A 23,046-nucleotide genomic window follows, 5' to 3' on the forward strand; every position below is an offset into this window, starting at 1 on the left:
ACCGTAATGCACAGGAAGTGACCCCGTAAAGCCTCAAAATGTTTCGAAGATGACCCAAAATCAATAGCAAGTGACCCAAACGACCCAAAACTAACTCATTGCCCGCCATTGACAACAATATGTTCAATATGTTCACAAAAGTTCATCCGCTCCTCCCAGCTTGAAATGAATCGGATGTCTAGCACTGTCAATGGCAGCCTCTGAGTTAAAAAGTCAAGAGTAGTGACAGTGGTAGTAGCAGAAAATTTCTGGTGCAAAAACAAATATATAGCATCCAAGTATTGATACTTTTGACAACCCTGTTCAGGATAAACCCAGATGTTCAAGACAATAAATATTTGAGGACTAAAGTGTGTTTGTGTTTGATGCGCCAAGAGGCGAATGGACCTCCAGAGTGAAGATTTTGGATGGATGGGTCGCTCGTGTCCGACCAGGCGACACAAATGTGAGCTTCAATGCGTTAGCTGTCCATTAAAGTCTTTATTACACAGCTAGCGGCTTGGCGCTAACTCACTTAGCTGAGCGGACTAGACTAAAGGCGAGCACCACAACAACACCACAACCGACAGCTCGCTGTCAATCATCATGACATTACAGAAAAAATACATAGAAGTCAGTGATACATGGAGGTTAGATTCTTACCCAATCAGATTTCAGTCTTGACGTGTCTCATCAGCCTAGAGTTTTCACAAGTGTAAAATGGATTCAGATTCCCAATTTTTAGACAGTGCTTGCTTTTTCTCACACTCCTTGAACGCACCACGTCACATGGCAAGTCACATTATACCAATTAGCCAATCACTAGTGAAGGGGATAGTACCTTTTCTTGTAGGCACCGTCTATGGGTTTGCATTATTCTAACACACTGAATATAATCAATCAGGGAATAGTATTGTTTCTCGTATTTAGAGTTTGTATTACTCTAACACACCCAATATAAAATAAATAGCACTGATACCAAAGTTTAAGGAAAACAAGCAAAATATAGGGCATAATAGATACACAACGTCTTATCACGGATTGACGCTGACAAGCCCACGTCTACACTACTAAATCAGTTCTCCCGGACAGTCCAGAACAAATGGCGGGACGTCCTGTCCCAACACAAGTGACACCTGAGAACACCCGATATCAAATGGATAACACGGCTAATAAGACTCCAAGAATCCCTTTGACGCTGAGGTGGCAAAATCCACAACCCAATAACTCCCGATTCCTCCTGTCCAATCCACAAACAGACAATAATCCCAAACACACCCTTCTTCCGGCCCACGGCTCACCCAGCGAAAGCCTTCAAAAGACTGACAGTTTAACTAAGCGTTGTCATATTTCTTGGGAACCTTTTGTTGACTTCCGATATGATGACCTTGGAACGAGTTTGCCTCCTCGCCTGAGTCTGTTTCGGCTTTCTTTTTGATCGCTGGCGACCCGTATAAATTGTCAACTTGTTCTCGGTGATATTTTGGACATCAAAAATTCCGGGACGGTAAGGGGCATAAAAGTTGTATACAGTATTTGTAGAAAAAAAACTTACAGTTCCTCCAAAATTTGCCAAAAACTGTCCCATTCATTTCTAATGGGATGCCATTAACAGCCATGTACGTCCAAATTTCCCATTCATTTCCAATGGCATTTACATTTCATTGATGCCCTTGTTCATAGACGCCAATGAGGGCTTTGAACGTCCATGCCATAGACGGACATATACACTCACCGGCCACTTTATTAGGTACACCATGCTAGTAACGGGTTGGACCCCCTTTTGCCTTCAGAACTGCCTCAGTTCTTCGTGGCATAGATTCAACAAGGTGCTGGAAACATTCCTCAGAGAGTTTGGTCCATATAATGGCATCACACAGTTGGAGCAGATTTGTCGGCTGCACATCCATGATGCCAATCTCCCGTTCCACCACATCCAAAATATGCTCTATTAGATTGAGATCTGGTGACTGTGGAGGCCATTTGAGTACAGTGAACTCATTGTCATGTTCAAGAAACCAGTCTGAGATGATTGCAGCTTTATGGCGCAGTTCCCTGCTGAAAGTAGCCATCAGAAGTTGGGTACATTGTGGTCATAAAGGGATGGACATGGTCAGCAACAATACTCAGGTAGGGTGTGGCGCTCCAACGATGCTCAATTGGTACCAAGGGGCCCAAAGGGTGCCAAGAAAATATTCCCTACACCACCACCACCAGCCTGAACTGTTGATACAAGGCAGGATGGATATATGGTTTCATGTTGTTGACGCCAAATTCTGATTCTACCATCCGAATGTCGCAGCAGAAATCGAGACTCATCAGACCAGGCAACGTTTTTCCAATCTTCTATTGTCCAATTTCGATGAGCTTGTGCAAATTGTAGCCTCAGTTTCCTGTTGTTAGCTGAAATGAGTGGCACCCGGCGTGGTCTTCTGCCGCTGTAACCCATCTGCCTCAAAGTTCGACGTACTGTGCGTTCAGAGATGCTCTTCTGCCTACCTTGCTTGTAACGGGTAGTTATTTGAGTCACTGTTGCCTTTCTATCAGCTCGAACCAGTCTGGCCATTCTCCTGTGACATCAACAAGGCATTTCTGCCCACAGAACTGGATATTTTTTCTTTTTCGGACCATTCTCTGTAAACCCTAGAGATAGTTGTGCGTGAAAATCCCAGTCGATCAACAGTTTCTGAAATACTCAGACCAACCGTTCTGGCACCAACAACCATGCCACGTTCAAAGTCACTCAAATCCTCTTTCTTCCCCATACTGATGCTCGGTTTGAACTGCAGCAGATTGTCTTAAACCACGTCTACATTCTATTCATTTCCAATGGCATTTACGTTACATTGACCTGATATCAGTAGGAAATGTCCCCAAATCAACAGGGAGTGACGTGGTATTGTCCTCCAAATGTCCCCAAATCAACATGGGCGGGGCTAAGATCTGTCTCTACCACCGCAAAGCCCCATAGGATTTTCTCCACAAATTTCAGTTTCTAGTTTAAATAATTATCATTTTATGTACTTATCTATATTCCGCCAATACCTTTGGATTATACTGGGAGGAATGGCTGTGATGCTCATGTCATAATGATTTTTAATATTACTCATCTACTGTTTTTTATCTAATATTTCAATGCCATTTGGAACTATTTGTCGATTTACTGTAGATCAACTTGACTAGTTATTAGCTTAAAAAAAAAACCTACCCTCTGCTACTGATGTCTTTGTGCATACAATATGTTTTGTTGGTTTGTTAGCGCACTAAAAAGATGCAAAATGATGCCATCTCACACACACGCACACCCAGCCCTAATTTTAATAACAATATTGTAACATATGAGCACATTTCACTCATGTTTATTCATCTGTTAAAGCCTCGAACAAACACACGTGGTGTGTATCTCTGACATTCAGCATCACATGACATGTGCTATTCATTAAGGCTCGGGGTGCTTGGTGTGTACTTCCATTATTCACACAAAAGGTGTGCGCTGGCTAATCACACCGAGATCACCAGGTGTGCGTGTGACACGCAGGTTTCATCCATTACGTCAATTACGAATTAGCACTTCTATGCCATCACTCTGCCTGGCTTCTGCGTTCATTAGCCAGCACGCACACACACGCGGCCAGGGCTGACGTTTTAGCGGGCTGCTATGCACTGCGACATGAATCAAAACGGGACAGGCCCTCAGCTCGTTCACAGACACTCCAGTGCTCGTCAAACATGGCCGCACATCACTTTTTATGCGGATGTGAAATTATCAGGAAGGGGCGAGTTTCAGTCGGCTGGCTCAAAATATTTAGACGCGTTACATTTTGGCCTTGTAAAACACTCAGATTTGGCCTGATTATTGCAATTTGCTAGTCTGATTCGAATTGTCTTTCAGTCATGACTTCGTGCCTGTGACACAAAAAAGCATGTTTATTTCATATTACATACGGTATTTTATGTTCCTAAATGAAATGGACCACTTGGAAGCGATCAATATATTTACAATATCACACAGGGCCGAGAACCAAAAATAGTATTTGCCATGTGGCAAAATTGATTTTGCCATGTGGCATTTTTTTTTTTTTTTTTTTTGCTATGTGGAAAAATAGATTTTGCCAAGTGGCATTTTGTTTGCCATGTGTAAAAATGGATTTTGCCATGTGCCATTTTTTTGCCATGTGGCACAATAGATTTTGACATGTGCCATTTCTTTTTGGTATGTGGAAAAATGGAATATGTCAGATTGTTTTTTTTTTTTTTGGCATGTGGCAAAATGGATTTTGCCATGTTTTTCGCCACATGGCAAAACAATAGATTTTGCCATGTGGCATTTTTTTTGCCATGTGGCAAAATGGATTTGGCCGTCAGGCATTTTTTTTTTTTTTTTTTGCCATGTGGCATTTATTTTTTTGCTATGTGGCATTTTTTTTTTTTTTTTTTTTTTTGCTATGTGGAAAAATAGGTTTTGCCAAGTGGCATTTTGTTGCCGTGTGTAAAAATAGATTTTGCCATGTGCCACAATAGATTTTGACATGTGCCATTTCTTTTTGGGTATGTGGCAAAATGGAATATGTCAGATTTTTTTTTTTTTTTTGGCATGTGGCAAAATGGATTTTGCCATGTTTTTCGCCACATGGCAAAACAATAGATTTTGCCATGTGGCATTTTTTTTGCCATGTGGCAAAATGGATTTGGCCGTCAGGCTTTTTTTTTTTTTTTTGCCATGTGGCATTTTTTTTTTTGCTATGTGGCCTTTTAATTTTTGCTATGTGGAAAAATAGATTTTGCCAAGTGGCATTTTGTTTGCCATGTGGAAAAATAGATTTTGACATGTGCCATTTTTTTTTTGCCATGTGGCACAATAGATTTTGACATGTGCCATTTTTTTGCCATGTGGCAAAATGAATTTTGCCACATGGGGCATTTTTTTTGCCACGTAGCGAAATAGATTTTGCAATGTGCCATTTTTTGCCATGTGGCAAAATAGACATTTTTTTGCTATGTGGCAAAATGAAATTTGGTTTGGCACATTTTTTTTTTGCCATGTGGCAAAATGGATTTAGCCATATGGCGTTTTTTTTTTTTTTTGTTATTTGGCTTTTTTTTTTTTTTTTGCCATGTAGCACAATAGATTTTGACATGTGCCATTTTTTTGGTTTGTGGCAAAATGGAATTCAGTTTGCCACATTTTTTTTAGGATATGTGGCATTTTCGGGGAGTATATGGTAGTTTTGCAGATGTTTTTCATTTTATTTTTTTTAATGTTTTACAAGTTAGACTGTACTTTACTGTAAGTCCCACCTGTGGCTATGTGCGCAATTGCCCGTGCTGTGCAGAGTATTGCCTAAATATTTGTAAATCGTTGTCATAACATTTATACCATGGATATTATCTGAAATTGAGGCTTGTAAGGCCCACAGCATGGCAAGTGGGCATTTGTGAGTTGGTTTTCAGCACCCTTTTCTGCGTATGATCCGGGACCTGTGCCCGTCTCGTCATCCCTGCGCTGCCATCTGTACTTTGCATTCCGGCAACTTATTATTTACAAATTAAGCACTGAGTTGAGAGATTGAAACAATGATGACATTTTGCTGCTCTCTGTCGCGTTTTCCTCGTTCTGAATCTTCCCCCTCATTGGGCTGAATTCTAAATCAGCTGAAATCATTACTCTGCTGACGTCATCAACCAGCTAGAGGCGCTATAATGACAGGCGTGGCTAATCAGTAAATTAGAAGACTAAATTCTTGTCATCTGCGCTTTGCCTAAATTGTTGTATATAGTCAAATTGTCTCAAAATATAATTTTAAACATGGCAGGGGCAGTGAAAGGTCTTTTCGTGCTGCTGTCATTTGTTAGGACGAGTTTATCAGCGAATGAGCGCTGCCAGCCCTCCCACTTCAAATGGATTGGATGTCTGGCGCCATGAATGGCAGACAATGAGTTGGGCAGTGGCTGACCTGATAGCCTTTACTTTATATTGATATGAGTATGCAGTGATTTAGTATTTATAGAAAAAGTGCCACACTAACCATTACCACACAGACAATTACGTTTTCAAAGATTCAGGTCAGGAATTTGACCACATTTTCTGAGCAATTTATGAAGATATGTAATAAATTCCATAAGGTTCAAATACTGTTTATGTGTTTGTACTCGTTGAAGGGGGAGGAGGAGGATTCCTTTGCACAAATGTCGAGGATAATGGCGCGATGTACCCATAATGCACTCGGCGCTCCGGGCTATGTGAGACGACATGATCTCAATTGCACCTCCCTGCCATCATCAACACATGGGTAGCATGCACACACGCTTCATTGCAGGTAATAGTGATGATAGGAAATGAGCGCGAGCTAATAAGAGCAGCAGCTAAACGTCACATTTAATCTTTGCGTTGGAAGCCAAGATGCATCCTGCTCACATTCACACTGATTTGCCTGATATTTCATATACGTATACACGTAATATGTCCATCTAACAGTATGTGTACCAGCCTTCCATTTTTTGATGGTTTAATGCCTGTGTACGCAAACCATAATCTCTTATTCTTAAAGGGATCCTCTATTTTTAAGACAAGCAATTCTTAAAACATAAATGTTAGTATGAGTTATAATAATTTGATATTAAAACCCCTCTTAATGTTTTTGTTTGAATAAAGTTTGTAAAATTATTTTAAGTTATAGGTCGCCATTCTTGATACGTCGCAGTGAGTGACGTCACCGGGCCCGTTGCCGAAATTCCAGCGTGTCACTCGTTAGCTTTCCCAACATGTCGCCGGTTCTACCCTTCCTATTTGAACCAGATCTGAAAAGTGAGGAGCAGAACAGCACTGTCGGTCGTTCACAAGACGAGCTTCAGGGGAAAATGCGTGCAGCAAATACCTGATAAGACAAAAGTTGGGCAAAACTGGTGATGCGAGAGTGTATGCTGTTTGGAACTCATGTTTTATTAGCAGATATTCAAGGTAAGCATATTGCATTTTCAAACTTATCCCAATATAATTATGTAGATTGTTAGCATCCAGAGCTGTCGTGTGCTTTACATACAGTACAGGCCAAAGAGCACACCTTGTGTAATCCATGTCTTGTACATTGTAACACGTGGTAGCTAGGATACATGTATAAAATTACCAAAAAAGGGGAGAAGCCTCAACCTATGCAAATTTTATTCACAAAAAAATACTATTTCTACTTTGACCACTCTTCACTCGGGAGCTCAGCAGTACGCAAACACGCGTTCCCTGATGAACTCCAACATTGTTGTAAGGTCCACGTTACTGTCGTCACTGTAGCGTGCCATAGTGGTTTAATTATTTAGTATGATTTGGGGAAAACTCCAACGAAGAATAGTCAACAAAAAAGATAGCAATAGTAATCCAAATCCGCGTTTTTTACTCACGCGAAGATCCAGGAATGAGACCGATCCCAAGGCAAAATTGCAGCCGCGATCAGGCCGTCGATTCCACAAAATAGACTGATCCGAAAAGCCGCTGTGGGACCGACAAATCAAAAAAATGGACAGATCCGAAACCAACATTGCAAACGCAGGTGCGACCATCAGATCCAGAAAATAGACTGATTCCTTACTTGACTGAGGATCCAGGAAAAATGTTCAGGCGCCAGTTGTAACGCATGGTGGGTAGGATACGTGCATACAGGGACCAAAAAGGGGGAGGAGCTTCCACTTATGCACATTTATTCACTAAAAATAATAATTCCACCTTGACCACTCATTTCACTCTCCTTGTTTCCATTTGACTGGAAATTGCATCCAAAAGTATTTTACTTTGCGAGTTTAGGCAGCAATAAGCAATTGTTGAAAGATCCCAATGACGTCATCACTCCGAGCCCGCAAACCATGGCGCCAACTAACGGTCAAAATATGCACTAAATATTATAATATATTCCCATTGATTTAACTTTTTATGTGTTTCTAACAACATATTTTAGTAAAAGAGAACAATTGTGGTTTATTAGAGCCTACATGTATTTAAGTTAGAGGACCACTTTAAGAAATCCGAATAAAATTTACTTGAAGCACTGGCAGATAATTTCATTTATTTTTAGTAGATTTACCCTCACAACAAGACCCCAAGGTACTTGAAGTCCTCCACTCAGTTGTGGCTAAACAATAGCAAATAACGGTTAGCAACCGTGTGATCAAAAGCGCAACATATTCAGACGCCAATCACCGTCATTGGCAGCCAATGAGCTAAATATCCTCGATTCACCCTACTCAGCATTATGTTCACATTTCGGTAACGTGGGTGACTCTGTGTCCTCCTTCCGTCAGTCTCCCGTTGCGGGAATTTATCGCAGCGTGAAGTTTGATTGGCAGTCTCTCCGTCTTTGGTGCTGTCACTTCTCATCCGATCAGAACTGTGCAAATGAGCCGGCAGCCCGAGGCGTCGCCAGTTGAATCTCCCGAGTCTCCGACCGCCATTGACGCCGATAGACGTCCGAGAACCGGGAGGTCGAATGGCCGTCGACGATGCCGAAACATCCTCGTTCGGCGCTAACCGTGTGTTTAGCCCTCGCGTGTCAGTCAAACTTTCTCTTTAATTCCCCTCGGCGTCCGTCAAATGTCAAATTCAGCGCGTTGTCAGGAGCCAGCTTGAGCCCGTCACTCCGCCCGTCACTCTTTTCCCCGCCGATTGAATTTGTCGGCGACGTTAGCAGGTGGTCTGATCGACACTTTCTGATCGGCGCTCTTTTGGGAGGCCATTTTGAAGCGGCCGCCTTTCGCCTCCGTGTTAAGTTTGCGTGTCAAAACGTCAACGAGGGGAAGTGACAAGCGGGCCCGGCCCGAGGGGACGGCGCCAGAGTCCGAGGCCAACCGACCGACGGAGGGAGCGCCCGCAAATTGATTTGGATTTTCCTCCAAATCACTCAGAGTGTTTAAGGCTAATGGGAGCTGATCTCAGAGCGGCTCTCCAATGTGACATAGACGCACCACTAAAACTGACACACTACAATGCTGACACACGGGATGAGAGAGGAAGAGAGCTTGTCAGTCCGCGTGTCACTGCATGTCACTGTCACACACAGCAGTCACTTTCTTAATACACCCACTTATAGCGGACCCCCGCTCACTCACACACACACACATCCCAAAGAAGTCAAAACAAAAAGCGATAGCATGATAATCACGCCTCTATAATTCAGCATTCCCTCTCCACACAGCACACACATTTAGACCAGAAGTGGCTTACGTGTCTATGGGCACCATTAACAACCAGTGAGTTCATCACATGACTATTTTGAAATGAATTGCAGTGAATATTATGTAAATGTAAAAGAAAATTCTACCAAAATTTCCCAATTATTTCCATTGACTCCTATTGTTTTTAACTTAGACCTGCACAAAAATCTCATCCCATGTGATATATTCAAACTAGGGCTGTCAAACGATTAAAATTTTAAATCGAGTTAATCACAGCTTAAAAATTAATTAATTGTAATTAATCGCAATTCAAACCATCTATAAAATATGCCATATTTTTCTGTAAATTGTTGTTGGAATGGAAAGATAAGACACAAGACGGATATATACTACATTCAACATACATTAACATTTTGTTCATGCGATCCATGGATAGAAAGACTTGTACTAACATTTATCTTTTAAGAACTACAAGTTATACTTTTTATTAAAACCCCTCTTAATGTTTTTGTTTAATAAAATTTGTAAAATGTTCAATCAAAAAATAACTAGTAGCCCGCCATTGTTGATGTCAATAATTACACAATGCTCATGGGTGCGTAAGCCCATAAAATCAGTCGCACACAAGCGCCAGCATAGGGCGACAAAACTCCAAAAAACACAAGTAACAAGTGCACATGACACTGCTGTCATTTTAATCAGTCTGAGCGGGGCATGTGCGTTAATCGCGTCAAATATTTTAACGTGTGTGACATCAGGTGGGGACAGGTAGTGGAGGGCCGTTACATTCCTTTTCCAGAGCAGAAGAATCAAGTCAAAATGGCCGCCAGCCCAAAGACTACAATTCCCAGCATGCCGCACAACGCAGCCAGGTGTGGCTGCTTAAGCCACCTAATTGCAGCTGGCCTGGAGGACAGGATAAAAGACAACCAGATGAAGCGAAGGGGGAGGCGGAAGGAGATTGACAGAGAGATTTGGAAGAAAGTATTTTGAGAACAGACCTAAGTTGCCACTTTTAAGACATTTTGAGTATTTTGATGAGAACAGACCTAAGTTGCCATTTTTAAGACATTTTAGTTGATTGTTTGCTTTGTTACTGTTTGTGCCACATTTCGGCCTTTTTCTTTTGGGGAAACCCGCTGTTTTTTCTGATTAAAGAACTGTTTGGTTGGACACATTGGCCTCTCAAGCTCCTTCCTGGCCAGGCCTACCTCATGTGCGGTCACACGTGGTTAATTTAAAAAATTAATTACTGCCCGTTAACGCGATAATTTTGACAGCCCTTACCATTAGTTAATGCATGTTTAAGTAACATCACAATAATTCATTTAATCCCCTATTTAACATTTATTAATATATTAATTAACATGCAGATTTTGTGGTGCTGTTGGCTTTATCAAGACCTTTATCCTGACCTCCAACTCTCACCGGAGCCGTTCGCAGTCGAGTGTGAAGCGGTTGGGATGAAGATCAGCACCTCCAAATCTGAGACCATGGTCCTCAGTCGGAAAAGGGTGGAGTGCCCTCTCTGGGTCGGGGATGAGATCCTGCCCCACGTGGAGGAGTTCAAGTATCTTGGGGTCTTGTTCACGAGTGAGGGTAGGAGGGAGCGGGAGATCGACAGGCAGATCGGTGCACGTTTGCAGTAATTCGGACTCTGCGTGGTGAAGAAGGAGTTGAGCCGAAAGGCAAAGCTCTGGATTTACCAGTTGATCTACGTTCCTACCCTCACATATAGTCACGAGCTATGGGTCGTGACCGAAAGAAAAAAAAAAACGGAGACAAGCGGCCGAAATGATTTTCTTCCGCAGGGTGTCCCCTTAGAGATAGTAGTTCTTAAAAGATAAATGTTAGTACAAGTTCTAGAAAATGTATATTAAAACCCCTCTTAATGTTTTCGTTTTAAAAAAAATTGTCAAATTTTCAATCAAAAAATAAACTAGTCGCTGGCCACTGTTGATGTCAATAATTACACAATGCTCAGTGCTTAAACCCATAAAATCAGTCGCACCCAAGCGCCAGCAGAGGGCGAAAAAACACAAGTAACAAGTGCACATGACACTGCTGTCATTTTAATCTGTTTGAGCGGGGCATGTGCGTTAATTGCGTCAAATATTTTAACGTGATTAATTTAAAAAATAAATTACCACCCGTTAAAGCGATAATTTTGAAAGCCCTAATTCAAACTGTTCAACTGTTAATCAGCTTATTAGGACATACAGTTTATCACAAAAATGAGTACACCCCTCGCATTTATGCAGATACTTAAGTATATCTTTTCATAGGACAACACTGACAAAATGACACTTTGACACAATGAAAAGTAGTCTGTGTGAAGCTAATATGATACAGTCCCTGAGAAAAGTCTTGTCGCTTATCCATTTTGTAGAAACAATTGCTAATAACCTGACTTTTTAATTATTTAATTGGTTTCAGAAATTGCTCATATGAAAGCTAAGACCCTCCCAAATGATGTTAAATGTACAAAAATATATTTGTTTCACTGAAAAAAGATTTATCATTTAATGACGACATAAAAGTCCAATTTTTGCAAGGTATCGACAAATTTCATCGCTCTACGTTGAAAAAAACCTGAATGGAGAGGCATTTTTTAAAAAATTAAAGGGGGCACCACTGAGTCATTTTGTTACATTTTTTTACAACGTTGCAAAATAATCGAAATTTACGCAAAGCCGTGTGTGCAAATTTTGGTGAGTTTTCGAGCATGTTGAGGCATACATAATTTTGACATAAAAAATTCCGGGACGGTGAGGGGCATAAAAGTTGTATACAGAATTTGGAAAAAAATTAGTTCCCTGGAAATCTGCCAATAACTTTCCCATTCATTTCTAATGGGAAAATTTCTCATTCACTTCCAATGGGATTTTAAATAGAATTTACATAGCATTGATGCCATTGACGGCCATGCATGTCGAATCTATTGATGCTAATGTACTTGGATTACATTGACGCCTATGTAAATGGATGCCATTGATGGCCATGGACGTCCCAAATTTTTCCCATTCATTTTCAATGGGAACAAAAACAATGTCCCCAAATCAACAAGAAATGACCTGTAGGACGTGTCCCCCAAACATTCCCGATTCTATTGACGCTTATGAAGGATGCTGCCATTGACGGCAATGAACGTCCAAATTTCCCATTCATTTCTAATGGCATTTACTTTGTTTAATGCCATTAACGGGCACCTTTGTCCATTCTATTGACACCGATATACTTGGATTCCATTGACGCCTATGTAAGTGGATGCCATTGACAGCCATGGACGTTCAAAAATTTTCCCATTCATTTTCAATGGCAAAAAAAAAAAAAAAAAAAAAACCCAAATCAATAGGAAATGCCCATATATCAATAGGACGTGTCCCCCAAACTTCCCCGATTCTATTGACGCTTATGAAGGGTGCTGCCATTGACGGCAATGGACGTCCAAATTTCCCATTCATTTCTAATGGCATTTACTTTGTTTAATGCCCTTGACGGGTACGTTTGTCCATTCTATTGATAGCCCTAGACGGGGCTAAGATCTGTATAGCCACACAGCAAAGACCCATAGTAATTTCTCAAGAAATTGCAGTTTCTAGTCCAGATAGGTGTGTTTGGGTGTGTGGTCAGATAAGTATTGAGCGATAAGTGCAGAGAGGGCATATAGAGGAGGAAATGTCATCCCTCATGTGAAGGATGACATCATAGCGGACTCATATGCAAATAGTCCACATATGATCGTTTTATGCAAATTGCTGTGGGTGGACTTAATAAATGGAGACACGTTTACGGGTGCTTTTGTCAAAGTCATTTGATTGGATTTGCCTCCCTTGGAATTATGTTTTACTTGATAACATTGCATTTTCAATGCCATTGGGTCCTATTGGTTCCATTTATATGAGAGCAAGTTATTTTTCGTTTCAATTTAATTTAGTTTATCATTGTATTTTTACATGTGATTTTTACTGGATGTGATGTTATCAATACACAGGTAGTCCCGGGTTACGAACCCTTTAAAGTGGGTATGACACCAAAAGCATGTTTATTTTATATTTGACGCGGTGTTTTATGCTCCTAAATGGAATGGACCGCTTGGATGTGTGTGGAAGCGATCGTTTTATATATTCAATTTTTGAATCCCTCGCCATGAAAATTGATAAGTAAATGGTTACTAAATATTTACTTTTACCAATGAAGGCTCACAATAAAGTATTGATTGCTATAATAGTATGTTCCATGATTGATTGCAGTAAGAGACATTTTAGTGATTGATAACTATAAACATGTTTAGCTCTTGATAAAACTGCCTTGTCATTCTGACCAGTTTAAACCAGCCTACGTTCCACAGGTCAACTTCAATACTAACTCTAACTGTTTGGTTCATTTAGGAAATCATATTGTTGCATTGGATTACTTGGATTACCAAATGATATTGCTTTGTGAAATGTAATCGATGAGACATATTAAGTTGTTATTGTATATTTGCTCTAATCAATTGCTGCTCGCAATGAAGAAATGCTTTTGCTTATTGCTGCCCGCAGTGAAGAAATGCTTTTTCTTCTTATTATTGTTCACAAAGAAAGAATGTTTTGTCTTGGAGAAGCCTCTTACCTGGTTAAGGGCAGAAAACGCCACTTTGCTTTACTAAATTGTGCTGACACATATGTATATAATTCCACCTACATGAACACACATAGCCAAACAAAGACAAGGGGTGTCGCCAGCTTGCTTCTCCTTTTTCCCTTTTAGGGTAAGACACCCATACATTGCTAGGGCCATCCCAAATAAAAAGCGAAGTGAGGGAGGGGCTAGTTAGAATGATTGCGGAAGCTGAACAGCTTTCCTCCTTCTCCTTGCAAGCTTTTCAACTCAATTGAGGGCCTTCTCTCCTCCTTTTGGGTAATATTATAAATGTCTACCTAAGGATTTGTATTTGAACTTTAAAAAAATGAGTGACTTCCGGCTTCAGTCTCAGGTTTAGGACGAACGCGAATGTGAAGTCACCCAGGTCAGCATCTGACAATACAGCTTTATAGGGTGCAGATGGACTGCGGATTCAGCTGATTTTGTGGATTAATTTGTTTATTTTTTGCATCACGCCAGCCAAATGTGCTGCCGGGTTTTGTTGCTGCACCAGGAAGAGGCGTGTGAGCCTTTTTGGGTTTCAAAAACCCCATCCTCAACCCCAACCCCATGCCCTCTTCACATGCCCGGCTTTCTGTCAAATTTTCAACCCCATCAGAAATTGCAACTTTGTGTTAAAAATGGCCGCGAATACAGCAATTACAAAGTAAACACTAAAAATTTTCTTTAAATAAAGGACTATTTACTTACGTTTGGTCATGGACAGTGAAGGACTCTGCTTTTATAGCCAGACCGCCGGAATCGCGCCAGCCGAACCGCTGGACCCGCGCTGGGCAGATCCAACGAGCCGATGCCGGCAATTCGGCCAGAAGGGCAAACTCCGCGCGTTCACCTTAGTCTTAACCCTTTGTACTGACTCCATCTTGACAGGTTTAAAGAGAAAAAGTCTTAAATAGCATTATTATGTGAATTAGAATCATATTTTGAGACCATTCGACTATATACAACAATTTAGCAAAGCGCAGATGACGAGAAATTAGTCTTTTAATCTGCCAGTTAGCCACGCATACCATTATAGGGCTTTAGCGTCCCCAACAGGTGGATGACGTCAGCGGTAGACTGGGCTCATCGGTTTTACTATTCAGCCCATTGAAGGGGAATTATTCAGAACGAGCAAAACGTGACGAAGAGAGACGCAAAATGTCATTGTTTCAGTCCCTCTACTCCAATATTTTTTTCCCCAATAGCTAAATAAAATGCTTGAGAACGACGAGTCAGCCCGTCGAGGGGGAACTATTCGCAACGAGGAAAACGTGACGAAGAGATCTGCAAAATGTCACTGTTTCTGTCTCTTCAATTTTTTTACAGGATTTTCTTTTTATCCAAGTATTTTCCCCAACTGCTAAATAAATGGCATGGTCATGACAAATAACAGTCTTGTGCTAAATGGAATATGAAATAATAAAATGCAATTATTCAGGACGACATGGCAAAATTAAGCCATAATGGTCAAAACTGTCGACTTTACTGTCGCACCTCCCGAACGATATTTTATGACACCTAAATCGGACATATGTCATTTCCCTTCCCCGGCTTTGGAGAATGTAAACAAATCAAGAGGTGTGACAGCTAGCCGACATGCTTACCCGAACCGAGTGATGTTTTAAAGTCTTCAAAGCGGAAAATCACACATAACTAGCCCGGATTATTTGACATGACGACTAGGTCGCTGATTGTCTTTGCGGATCGGATAAACCGCCCGGCGGAGAGCAATTTACAGCTCGTTCCCCGGAGGAGGGTGGCTGCAGTTGTTGTGCAGCTAACGTGCAGCTAATATGCATGAGGAGTAGCCTGGTACTCCAGACTCACCGCTGTTCCAGCTATTGAGTCTGGCCACCATTAAGCGGATAAAATTTCCAAGGCGGAGCACGCCACATCAAACAGACAGCGGAGTGGACCAATCAGCGACGGGCGGGACGAGGGACTTGCGCGGAAGTAAACATACGAGGAGAGCGGAGTTTATTCAACATGGCTAGCGCGAGACAGACTTGTCAATGACTTGTGTCGATGTGTTTTTGGTAATTTAAAACTGATTTTACCGTGGATTGGAACAAAGTCTCGGCTCTACTGTTCGCCATCTGTGTTGTTGTGGAGACGACTTCCGACGCGGAAGAGTGACGTTGCTCGTCAAGAACACGTCACGCAAATAAACAAATATGATTTGTCGATTGATTTTGTACTTGCTCGAGAGGCCGTTAATGGGCTAGGTCCCAGACTATACTCTTAGTGTTTGAAAAACACAGGGAGGACAGTCTGGCCATGCCAGGCAACATGAGGAGAGCTTTTTACATGCCTATCAATGATCAAACGTAAGTAGTCCATTATTTAAAGAAAGTTTGTAGCGTTTCTTTGTAATCCCTGTATTCGTATTTGACATAATACAAAAGATGTTTACCCACTTCCTCGTAAGTCCAATGGTCCCACAGTAGTAGGGCTTGTTTTGGCCAATATCCACGGTGATTGGGAAGCTTTTGAAACTCCAAAAAGGCGCACACGCCTCTCCATCACACAGCAAGATTTTTCTGCAGCCGTATGGCTGGCGTGATGCGAAAAATAAATGTATTAATCCGAAAAATCAGCTGAATCCGTAGTCCTCATACACAACAGTACGGCTTTATAGTGAAGAGGACGCCTTCACCCGTACATGTCACAGCGCCCTCCTCCTCAATGAAAGACCGATGGCGGAAGTCACTCATTTTCATGGCGCGGGATTAAAAAAAAACTAAATAAATATAGCGATCGCTTCCACACACATCCAAGCAGTCCATATCATTCAGGAGCATAAAATACAGCGTGTATTATGAAATAAACATGCTTTTTCGTGTCACATGCACTTTAAACAAGGCTCTCTGAAAACAAGTTAACAATGTTTTCAGGTCGACAGAGATCAAAACGGCAAGGCGAAACAGAAGCACTCAGGCGAGGAGGCAAGGTAACCCTATCATACGTCAACAAAAGGTTCTTGAGAAAAATGACAATGCTTAGGTAAACATTCAGTCTTTTGAAGGCTCTCGTAGGGTGGAGGAGGGTGTGTCTAGGATCATTGTCTGTTTGTGGATTGGGCAGGAGGATTCGGGAGTTACTGTTGTCCAGGCAATGAGGGTCGTGGGTTTTGCCACCTCAGCGTCAAAGGGGCTCTTGGAGTCTTGTCAGATGTGTTATCAGTTGGATATCGGGTGTTCTCCTACGTTCCTTGGGTCAAGACAGACCGTCCCGCCAAGAGAACTGATTGGGGTAGTTGCTGCGTCAATCTTGCTCATGATGCACACGTTGGGCTTCCATGTTAAGTAGGCATCGTGTATCTTTTATGCCCTGAAAAAGCGCTATATAAGTATAACACCATTTACCATCTATGTTCTGTTTGTTTTCCTTAAACTATGGTATAAGTGCTATTTTTTTTTTGTACTGGGTGTGTTAGAGTAATACAAACTGTTAGACGGTGCCGACGAGAAAAGGTGCTATCTCCTTCATTGGGCATGTAGAAATGTTCTCCTCAGACACATCCTGCCATGTTAGCTGCACAACAACTGCACACCACTCTGTAACGGTTTACGTCTTCGCCGTGTAGTAAAGCATTATTTTACGCCATTTCCGTGTTGACCAGGTGGCAGCTATGCGCTCCTCCGACGTTGGCTGGTTTGTCTAGGGGTACTCTCCAGCTCCTTCCCCGGCGAGCTCTCCTGTCCGCAGCAGCGGAATGAGCTGTAACTTGCTCGCTGCCGGACGGGTTGCCGATCAGCGAAGACAATCGACAACCCAGCCGCCGTGCGACATAATCCGGGCTAGTTTTGTGTGATTTTTCGCTTCAAAAAGCGAAAATAAGACTCTGAGTGGTAAAAATGAACCCTAGAGTGTCTGCCAAAGACTTACAAAAATCACTGGCACAGTCCAATATCCAATATCTGAAAATTGTGCACACATCAACTATATATATAAAACTATGGCCAAGAATTGTGTTCAAGGGAGGACTCCACGGAGGAAGCCACTGCTGTCTAAAAAAAACATTGTTGCTCGTTTAAGGCTCGCAAAAGGCACTTGGACACTCCACAGAAGTTTTGGCAAATATTTTGTTGACTGATCAAACCAAAGTTGAAATGTTTGGGAGTAACACATAACGTCATGTGTGAAGGAAAAATGGAAAAGCTCACTAACACCTCATCTCCACAGCGAAGCATGGTGGAGGGAGCGTAATGATTTGGGGCTGTTTAGCTGGACAACTTGCAATCATTAATGGAAATAGATTTGAAAATTTTGCAGGAAAACCTGATCCCATCTGCCAGACAGTAAAGCTAAAAAGAGGATAGATGCTGCAACAAGACAATGATCCAAAACACGGAAGTAAATCGAGTTCAGAATGGTTTTGGAAGAACAAAATACACGTTCTGGAGTGGTCAGTCCAGACTTCAACCCCATTGAGATACTGTGGCATGACCCAAAGACAGCGATCATGCCTAACAATCCGACTGAACTTTAGCAGTTTTGGAGAGAAAAATGGGCCAAGATTAGTCCTGTTCAGTGTGCCAGACTGATCTGCAGCTACAGGAAGCGTCTGGTTGAAGTTATTGCTGCCAAAAGGGGAGGCCAGAAAATATTAAATGTGATGGTTCACTTCCTTATTTTTCTTCTTCTCCTATTGTTTGCATACTATTCTAATTAAAATATGAAAACCTATACATGTTTTGGGTGTATTTAGTTAAAGCAGACGCTCTTGTTTCATCTGTGTGATTTTGACGAAGATCAGACCACATTTGATGGTGATTTTATACAGAAATGTGAGAAATTCCAAAAGGTTCAGATAATTTTTCATACCGCTGTATATGTAAAAGGTCATTGATTGAAGGTGCATCTTATAAACCAATGTGCCTTATAGTGCGGAAAATACGGCATTTGGATTTTAATATTTTCGTTATATTGTTTGTTCATTCCTGCGATTGGCTGGTAACAGATTCAGGGTGTACCCCGCCTACTGCCCATAGTTAGCTGGGATTGGCTCCAGCACCCCCGTGATCGTCGTGAGCATCTGGAAAATGAATGAATGAATGTTTGTTTATTTCCTTTGTCAATGCACTTTATTTCTTTTTATTCAGTTTATCTGTAAAGTGTGTACCTATAGGAAGACATTTTAAATTTGTCTTAAATTTAATGGTTTTTTTTTGTTTTTTAAAAAATATTTTTATTATAATATACTATATGAATTTAACTTACCTTTTGCTCTTAATTATCCATTGTATATGATTTGATATTACTTTTTTGTTTTTGTAGTTTTTAATCAATACAATTTTTCCATAAACTTGTTTGGAGTTGGACATCACATTTCTCTGCGTGTGTTTCTCTGTTTTGAGTTCACAAATAGCAACTCTTACTCAGAGCCATGTTACAATAAGGAAAAGAAAAGATAAAAGTGAGCGCAGACGCTCGGAATATTGTCAGGTTGTAATCCCGCGTAAGAGTTCGCAGCGGGAACCTTTTGTCGCGTCGCCGACAAAAGACGCCTGTGTTGTCTGGCCAACTTCCTGCCTGGAAATTGTCTTCCTTCCAACTCCTTTAAGAAAATAAAGCTTCTCATCCTGGCAGGAGGAGGGCGGAGTCAAGCCTCCACCAACACACACAGGTGCTCAACGTGTGTGAGTTCGTTAATCAGCTCGTTAAATTGGAGCTGGTGGAAAGGTCAACGCTGGGATTTTTAAATTTAAACACAAGCGTAAAATGGCAGCCACCCGAGGAGAAAGACTTTGGGGGGTGCGAGGGGGCAGAGGTGAGAATTTTTAATCATGTTTTGCAAAAAAAAGTTAAATTGGACAAAACTTTAGAAAGAACCAAGGGGCCGTTTACACGTTGACGCTGGGAAAGATGTCAGCGTTTAACAATCAAAACCAAAATCTTAATCCTGCCTTGTTCGAAATCCTAATCCATGCTTAAAACCCACCTAAACCCAAATGCTTTCATTTGTTAAAATGTGATTCATCGAGTTAAATCAATTACAGCGCTTTTAATTAGTTAAATTATCTTCAAATTTTTTTTATTTTTATTTTTTTTTAATTAAAGAAACACAAACAACAGCAAGAAATATATTGAATGCCTACACTAACTATGAATGTGTTGGTGCTATCGTCAGCTATATGTATTTCCGGTTGACACCATGTGGGGGGGCTGTTGACCAGAGAAAGAAGGGGATGAGGGTGGGGCAGTTTATAAGATATGTGATTGGGAGTGGTAGAGTGTACACAAATCAGCTCTGTGATCTAGAACCTTGTAATCGTGTGAATCCCTTGTGAGTGTAAACCCATTGGTAGCCGAACCAATGCCGCCCCATCGCCAATCCCGGCACTGGCACCCCCTGCCGGAGCCTGCCCAATCACATCCAGCTGCACACGAGCCCTACCAAACATGGGACAGCCACGCAGACGAGAGGAGCTGCCACGCGAGTACCACCCCAGGGCCACGGCCCCACCCAGCCAGCCCTGGGTTTGGGGACCCATTGTAACTAGGGTTGTTCCGATCATGTTTTTTTGCTCCCGATCCGATCCCGATCATTTTAGTTTGAGTATCTGCCGATCCCGATATTTCCCGATCGGATTGCTTTTTTTTTTTTTTTGCTCCCGATTCAATTCCAATCATTCCCGATAATTTTTCCCGATCATATACATTTTGGCAATGCATTAAGAAAAAAATGAATAAAACTCAAACGAATATATACATTCAACATACAGTACATAAGTACTGTATTTGTTTATTATGACAATAAATCCTCAAGATGGCACTTACAGTATTAATTCTTTCTGTGAGAGGGATCCACGGATAGAAAGACTTGACTTTGTTTATTGTGACTAAATATTGCCATCTAGTGTATTTGTTGAGCTTTCAGTAAATGATACTGTAGCCATGCCCCAATGCATGATGGGAAGTGGAACCATGACTGTGCGTAGTGCTATCAATTGATATATCTTCTGTGCGTTGGGAAATAAATTAAGGTGTTAAGAAAAAGATCATTTGCTACCTTTCTTCCCCACCTTGCTTCCCATGAAATTTCTAATCGTAGGGAGAGGGATTGTAAGGCTTTAGCCGATTAAAAAAAGGCTCCAAAGGCTGCCAAAATTCACTCTACTCATTTTACACTGCCTTTTATCTCTCTATATAGGTAAAACGCCGCCATTACAGATTGAGCATGACAATGCGTGGGTGGGTCGTGCAGCGCATGCATTAATTGCATTAAATATTTTAACGTGATACATTTTTTAAAAAATGTATTACCGCTGTTATCGGGCTAAATTTGATAACCCTACTTTAAGCCCAAACTAAAGACTCTGGATGAGTGTAACATATTATGTTTGTAACGTTAAATACAATTAGAAAACGATTACATTAAAAAATATATATATATATATTTAAAAAAGGCATGGCCGATAATTTTTTGCCGATTCCGATACTTTGAAAATGACGTGATCGGACCCGATCGATCGGGATGCTGATCGGGACATCTCTAATCGTAATCCCACTGGGATCCAGGGTGGTCCCCCGGGCCACCTGCGCTGCCATCAACCTGCCTTTAGGGATTGGGAGAGGGGACACACCTCCACCCCTGTCCACCCACCTGGCCCACGGGCCACAGCCGCGGACCCCAACCGGCACGGCACGCCGCGGGACAACCTACGGCCCACCAAGCCCAGGGTAATTCAGCTTCCTGATTGATTTTTTTTTGTCAAAAGACTTACAAATACTGCTATTCAATTGGCTGCCATCGTAGGTGCCAAACATCCAATCCATTTAAAGTGGAAGGGTTGGCGGGGAATGGATCCTCCTGCTTCAAATGGACGTCTACCAAGAATAAATGCATTTAAACTCAGCTTCCTGATTGTTTTTTTTCTGTCAAGACCTGCAAATACAACATTCTAATTGGCTGTCGTTGACTGCGCAAGACGCCCAATCCATTTGAAGTGGGAGGTTTGACAGGATGTGAGCCTAGTCTTTCAACAGTCACATAGCCTTTTTCGATGCCTTTCTGCCCTCCTCAACTCTGCTTCTTTTCCTGCCGGCCGGCCGCTCCAAGGCCTTGTTCTTCCTCGCTTCTGAAGTAACATCCTTGGAGAAGTTCGCACCAAAACAGTTGAAGAGGGACCGCCAGGAAATCCAGCAGGTGCTCTTGTGCTTCCTGCACATCGGGGAGTCCTACAGCGACATTCCGAAGGACGCCATATGGGCCATGGAGAGATATGGCCGCTTGAGGACCGCCCGGTCCATCTCCAGGTCTCCCTTGTCCCCTGGAACATCTCCAGGATGTCAGCCCTGTGTGTCCCTGTGTTCCTCCTGCAAATACGCCATTCCAATTGGCTGTCATTGACAAATATAGACATCAAATCCATTTGAAGTAGTAGGGTTGGCGGTGAATGAACCCTCCCTCTACAAATGGATTGGACATCTATTTGATCAAGCGTCCTGGTTGTTTTTTTTTTGTTAAAGGGCATGTGACACGAAAAAGCATGTTTATTTCATAATACACGCTGTATTTTATGTTCCTGAATGATATGGACCTCTTGGATGTGTGTGGAAGCAATCGCTATATTTGTTAAGTTTTTCTAATCCCGTGCCATGAAAATGAGCGACTTCCGACTTCAGCATTGAGGAGGAGGGTGCTCTGACATGTACGGTTGAAGGCGTCCTCTTCACTCTACAGCTGTACTGTTGTGTATGGGGTCCCGCGGCATGCCGTGCCGGTTGGGGTCTGCGGCTGTAGCCTGTGGGCCGGGTGGGCGGACAGGGGTGGAGGTGGGCGTGGGGTTGGTGGTGTGTCCCCTCTTCCCATCCCTAAAGGCAGGTTGATGGCGGCGCAGGTGGCCCAGGGGACCACCCTGGATCCCGGGGGGGTTACGATGGCTTCTTTGCTGGGCTGCAGGAGGAGAGATGGGAAGCGCTGGCTCCCCCAAACCCAGGGCTGGCTGGGTGGCCCTGGGGTGGTACTCGCGTGGCATCTCTGCCCATCTGCGTGGCTGTCCCGTGTTTGGTAGGGCTCGCACGTGGCTGGATGTGATTGGGCAGGCTCGAGTGGGGGGGTCCCAGTGCCGGGATTGGCGATGGGGCAGCATAGGTTCGGCTGTGTACACTCTACCACTCCCAATCAGTTATCTTATAGACTGCCCCACCCCCATCTTTCCCTGGTCAACATGCCCCCCACATGGCGTGTGCGCCTTTTTGGAGTTTCAAAAGGTTCCCATTCACCGTGGATACTAGCCAAAACAAGCCCTACTACTGTGGGACCACTGAACTTAC

Source organism: Corythoichthys intestinalis, chromosome 1 (genome assembly GCF_030265065.1).
Source record: "Corythoichthys intestinalis isolate RoL2023-P3 chromosome 1, ASM3026506v1, whole genome shotgun sequence".
Taxonomy (NCBI): domain Eukaryota; kingdom Metazoa; phylum Chordata; class Actinopteri; order Syngnathiformes; family Syngnathidae; genus Corythoichthys; species Corythoichthys intestinalis.